Raw genomic sequence first — 6,338 nt, forward strand, 5'->3', positions numbered from 1 at the left:
GAAGGGATGGAGACTAAAACAAAGAGGCCGGTGAAACAGGACGACCAGTTATTAGGCAACCGAAACTCTTCCAATGTTCCTTTGAGTTCAACAATAGATGCAGAACGACGCCGGCCCAGAAAAGCCCCCCCGACAGAAACCTGCTGCCCCTCCTGCCTGAGAGAGAGAGAGAGAGAGAGGGAGGGGGAGATGAACACATGAACTTTCCTCAAGAGGGAGGAGAACCCAGAAAGGAAAAAGACTTGGGTTTGTCGTCTGTCAAAGGAATTCTACACACACGCCTGGACGGGAAAAAGAAAACAAGCCTCACGTGAAGAATGAACGTTTTGCTCGTTTTGCATCTTTTACTTTCTGTTTCTCTTCTTCCTCTCACTTCTGCTCGGGTCTTTCTGTGTTTCAGTTTCTTTTTTAATCATGTTTTTGTGTGTTTGCCACCAGCAGCCGGCGCGGCGGTAACAACCTGAATGTCACAAACTTTTTTCAAATGATCCATATATTTATTGAAAATGTATTTATTTATTTATTTATTTTGTAAGTGTTTGTTGAAAGTGTGATTTCTTAGAGACGACGAGGGGGAAGACAGGTAAATATCACTTTGAATGATGAATGCTTCAAAAAGTACAGCCACTAACAGGCCAAAGTTTTCACTCATCCAACAAATTAACATCCACGGCTCTGATTGTTTGTAGTTTGATTTATTTGATGGAGCATCGGGTCTAAATTGTAGAATAAAACATCGTAATATAACAAGAATAAAATCTTACTTTAATAAGAAAAAAGTAATAATGCTACGTTGAGATGCTTCACTTTCTTCATCTTAACACACGGGACCAACTGATCCGATGATATTCCCTCTCTAACATAATGCGTAGCCTGATAATACGATTTTATTCTCGTAAAAGTTCAAATTTCCCCCCAAAATGTTTCACTTAATTCTGGAAATCTCCCCGATACACCGTCGGTTTATGAGCAAATTACGACAAAACTACAGCCTCATTAGCACTTTGGTCTCAGCTAGCCAGCGTATCTTAACGAGCTAACATGCTAACAGCCGGTGAAACTCCACTGAGGTGTTAGAGCGACTGAAGGCCTCTCGCTCAGAATGTTTAATAATTAACGTACTTTCTTGTCATTTTCATTCCCAGTGAAATGTTCTGTTCTTATTCAAACAAGCCGCTGACACAAATATATTCTGATCGACATGTTCGACCCAAAGGAATTAACAAGAAAGGACAGAAACTCGTAGTTTACACAAGGTTTAAATATTCACAACATCCTGATTCTACTGGAACTATTTGCCTGAACCTGTCGAACAGTTTTTGTTTTTTCTTTGCACAGAACCGTCGGAAAATGTTTTCATATTATATGTAAATGTGTTTTTACTCCCCCCCCCCTCTCATGTAATCGGAGGCTTTGTGTTCAGCCCCCCCCGCTCAGAGGAGGCCCCTCCGGCCCCTCAGGCAGTGACGTGCGCCCACTTCAGAAAGGCCAGAGGTCGGGGGGGCTCCACTGTTACTCAAGCACGTGAGGAGGAGAGAGTTATGTCACCGTCCTTTTTTTAACACGAGGTCAGAGTCGACCACGACCGGCTTCAGAGAGAGTCTGAGGAACGGAGAGAAGAGGAAGAGGAAGAGGAGGCTGCTCCGGGCAAAGAAGGAGGAGAATCTCCCCCCCCTCCCTCCCTCACTCCTCCTCTCCTCCCCCTTTCACTTCACATTTGCTACTCCCTCATTCGTCCTCCTTGTAATCATCCCCATCCCCACTGCACATATCTCACCCACGTATATAATCGACACCCCCCCTCTCCCCTTGTATACATTTTATACAACGTATACTTCGACGCAGAAGCTGTATACATTTGTATGCACTGTATGCCTGTCTCCATTGTATGCCATTCATATCTATGTAGCCTTCACTATCTTTTATCCACATCGTAGCCACCGCAGCACCTCCGCTCCTCATTATCATTCTTCCTCTTGTACGACTATAATCTCTCGTGTCCCGCCCGTGATTCACCGCTTCTCCTCGGGAGCCTTCCCTCCACACTATAGAGAAAGATTCATTTTCAATTTTCATTTTTTTGTTTCCACTCGGGAGAAATTCATGATGTCAGAAAGAGAAAAAAAAAAGAACAACTCGACGACGGAGGAGGAGGGGGAGGTGTGTGTGTGTGGGGGGGGGGGGGCGGGTCGAGAAAACACAGCTAATGACGACAACGACGACAAAGAGAAATGTCTGTAGTATAATTACAAAAAAGGAAAAGTGCACTATTATGACAACGATTATTATTGCCTGTGAGAAATACTGACCAATAAACAACAATGGAAATATACTGAAGTGTTTGTGTCATTATTTGTAGTTTGGGATGAAAACTAAAATCAGTAAATACATTAAACATAAAGAACTTTATATTCACATGAGCTCCAGGACTGAAGGTTTCACATCAGACTCACGCTGCCTCCTCTTCATCGTCCTCATGGTGCTTCATCACACCGGTCCACCCTCCTCATCCTCATCGTCCTCATGGTGCTTCATCACACCGGTCCACCCTCCTCATACTTATCGTCCTCATGGTGCTTCATCACACCGGTCCACCCTCCTCATCCTCATCGTCCTCATGGTGCTTCATCACACCGGTCCACCCTCCTCATCGTCCTCATGGTGCTTCATCACACCGGTCCACCATCCTCATCGTCCTCATGGTGCTTCATCACACCGGTCCACCCTCCTCATCGTCCTCATGGTGCTTCATCACACCGGTCCACCCTCCTCATCGTCCTCATGGTGCTTCATCACACTGGTCCACCCTCCTCATCCTCATCGTCCTCATTGTGCTTCATCACACCGGTCCACCCTCCTCCTCCTCATCGTCCTCATGGTGCTTCATCACACCGGTCCACCCTCCTCTTCTTCATCGTCCTCATGGTGCTTGATCACACCGGTCCACCCTCCTCATCGTCCTCATGGTGCTTCATCACACCGGACCACCTTTCCTATCGTCCTGATGGTGCTTCATCACACCGGACCACCCTCCTCATCGTCCTGATGGTGCTTCATCACACCGGACCACCTTCCTCATCCTCATCGTCCTCATGGTGCTTCATCACACCGGTACACCCTCCTCATCGTCCTCATGGTGCTTCATCACTTGACATCCCTCCTCATCGTCCTCATGGTGCTTCATCACACCGGTCCATCCTCCTCATCCTCATGGTGCTTCATCACACCAGTCCACCCTCCTCATCGTCCTGATGGTGCTTCATCACACCGGACCACCTTCCTCATCCTCATCGTCCTCATGGTGCTTCATCACACCGGTCCACCTTCCTCATCGTCCTCATGGTGCTTCATCACACCGGTCCTACTATCCTCATCCTCATCGTCCTCATGGTGCTTCATCACACCGGACCACCTTCCTCATCCTCATCGTCCTCATGGTGCTTCATCACACCGGTCCACCTTCCTCATCGTCCTCATGGTGCTTCATCACACCAGTCCTCCCTTCTCATCCTCATCGTCCTCATGGTGCTTCATCACACCGGTCCACCCTCCTCATCGTCCTCATGGTGCTTCATCACTTGACATCCCTCCTCATCGTCCTCATGGTGCTTCATCACACTGGTCCACCCTCCTCATCCTCATGGTGCTTCATCACACCAGTCCACCCTCCTCATCGTCCTGATGGTGCTTCATCACACCGGACCACCTTCCTCATCCTCATCGTCCTCATGGTGCTTCATCACACCGGTCCACTCTCCTCATCCTCATCGTCCTCATGGTGCTTCATCACACCGGTCTACCCTCCTCATACTTATCGTCCTCATGGTGCTTCATCACACCGGTCCACCCTCCTCATCCTCATCGTCCTCATGGTGCTTCATCACACCGGTCCACCCTCCTCATCGTCCTCATGGTGCTTCATCACACCGGTCCACCATCCTCATCGTCCTCATGGTGCTTCATCACACCGGTCCACCCTCCTCATCGTCCTCATGGTGCTTCATCACACCGGTCCACCCTCCTCATCGTCCTCATGGTGCTTCATCACACTGGTCCACCCTCCTCATCCTCATCGTCCTCATTGTGCTTCATCACACCGGTCCACCCTCCTCCTCCTCATCGTCCTCATGGTGCTTCATCACACCGGTCCACCCTCCTCTTCTTCATCGTCCTCATGGTGCTTGATCACACCGGTCCACCCTCCTCATCGTCCTCATGGTGCTTCATCACACCGGACCACCTTTCCTATCGTCCTGATGGTGCTTCATCACACCGGACCACCCTCCTCATCGTCCTGATGGTGCTTCATCACACCGGACCACCTTCCTCATCCTCATCGTCCTCATGGTGCTTCATCACACCGGTACACCCTCCTCATCGTCCTCATGGTGCTTCATCACTTGACATCCCTCCTCATCGTCCTCATGGTGCTTCATCACACCGGTCCATCCTCCTCATCCTCATGGTGCTTCATCACACCAGTCCACCCTCCTCATCGTCCTGATGGTGCTTCATCACACCGGACCACCTTCCTCATCCTCATCGTCCTCATGGTGCTTCATCACACCGGTCCACCTTCCTCATCGTCCTCATGGTGCTTCATCACACCGGTCCTACTATCCTCATCCTCATCGTCCTCATGGTGCTTCATCACACCGGACCACCTTCCTCATCCTCATCGTCCTCATGGTGCTTCATCACACCGGTCCACCTTCCTCATCGTCCTCATGGTGCTTCATCACACCAGTCCTCCCTTCTCATCCTCATCGTCCTCATGGTGCTTCATCACACCGGTCCACCCTCCTCATCGTCCTCATGGTGCTTCATCACTTGACATCCCTCCTCATCGTCCTCATGGTGCTTCATCACACTGGTCCACCCTCCTCATCCTCATGGTGCTTCATCACACCAGTCCACCCTCCTCATCGTCCTGATGGTGCTTCATCACACCGGACCACCTTCCTCATCCTCATCGTCCTCATGGTGCTTCATCACACCGGTCCACTCTCCTCATCCTCATCGTCCTCATGGTGCTTCATCACACCGGTCTACCCTCCTCATCCTCATCATCCTCATGGTGCTTCATCACACTGGTCCACCCTCCTCATTGTCCTCATGGTGCTTCATCACATCGGACCACCTTCCTCATCCTCATCGTCCTCATGGTGCTTCATCACACCGGTCCACCTTCCTCATCGTCCTCATGGTGCTTCATCACACCGGTCCTTCCTTCTCATCCTCTTCGTCCTCATGGTGCTTCATCACACCGGTCCACCCTCCTCATCGTCCTCATGGTGCTTTATCACATCGGACCTCCCTCCTCATCCTCATCGAGCTCATGGTGCTTCATCACACCGGTCCACCCTCCTCTTCTTCACGCTCCAGGTCTGCAGCTCAGACGCTCGCCTGGTCCCTGGAACTCCTCCTCTGCAGATTCACTCTGTCCTCACACAGCCTTCACAGTGCTTCATCACTTGACATCCCTCCTCATCCTCATGGTGCTTCATCACACCAATCCACCCTCCTCATCGTCCTGATGGTGCTTCATCACACCGGTCCACCCTCCTCATCCTCATGGTGCTTCATCACACCAGTCCACCCTCCTCATCGTCCTGATGGTGCTTCATCACACCGGACCACCTTCCTCATCCTCATCGTCCTCATGGTGCTTCATCACACCGGTCCACCCTCCTCATCCTCATCGTGCTTCATCACACCGGTCTACCCTCCTGATCCTCATCGTCCTCATGGTGCTTCATCACACTGGTCCACCCTCCTCATCGTCCTCATGGTGCTTCATCACACCGGACCACCTTCCTCATCCTCATCGTCCTCATGGTGCTTCATCACACCGGTCCACCTTCCTCATCGTCCTCATGGTGCTTCATCACACCGGTCCTCCCTTCTCATCCTCATCGTCCTAATTGTGCTTCATCACACTGGTCCACCCTCCTCATCCTCATCGTCCTCATGGTGCTTCATCACACCGGTCTACCCTCCTCATCCTCATCGTCCTCATGGTGCTTCATCACACTGGTCCACCCTCCTCATCGTCCTCATGGTGCTTCATCACACCGGACCACCTTCCTCATCCTCATCGTCCTCATGGTGCTTCATCACACCGGTCCACCTTCCTCATCGTCCTCATGGTGCTTCATCACACCGGTCCACCTTCCTCATCGTCCTCATGGTGCTTCATCACACTGGTCCACCCTCCTCATCCTCATCGTCCTCATGGTGCTTCATCACACCGGTCCTCCCTTCTCATCCTCATCGTCCTCATGGTGCTTCATCACACTGGTCCACCCTCCTCCTCCTCATCGTCCTCATGGTGCTTC

The sequence above is a fragment of the Limanda limanda genome, chromosome 17 (assembly GCF_963576545.1).
Source record: "Limanda limanda chromosome 17, fLimLim1.1, whole genome shotgun sequence".
Lineage (NCBI taxonomy): Eukaryota > Metazoa > Chordata > Actinopteri > Pleuronectiformes > Pleuronectidae > Limanda > Limanda limanda.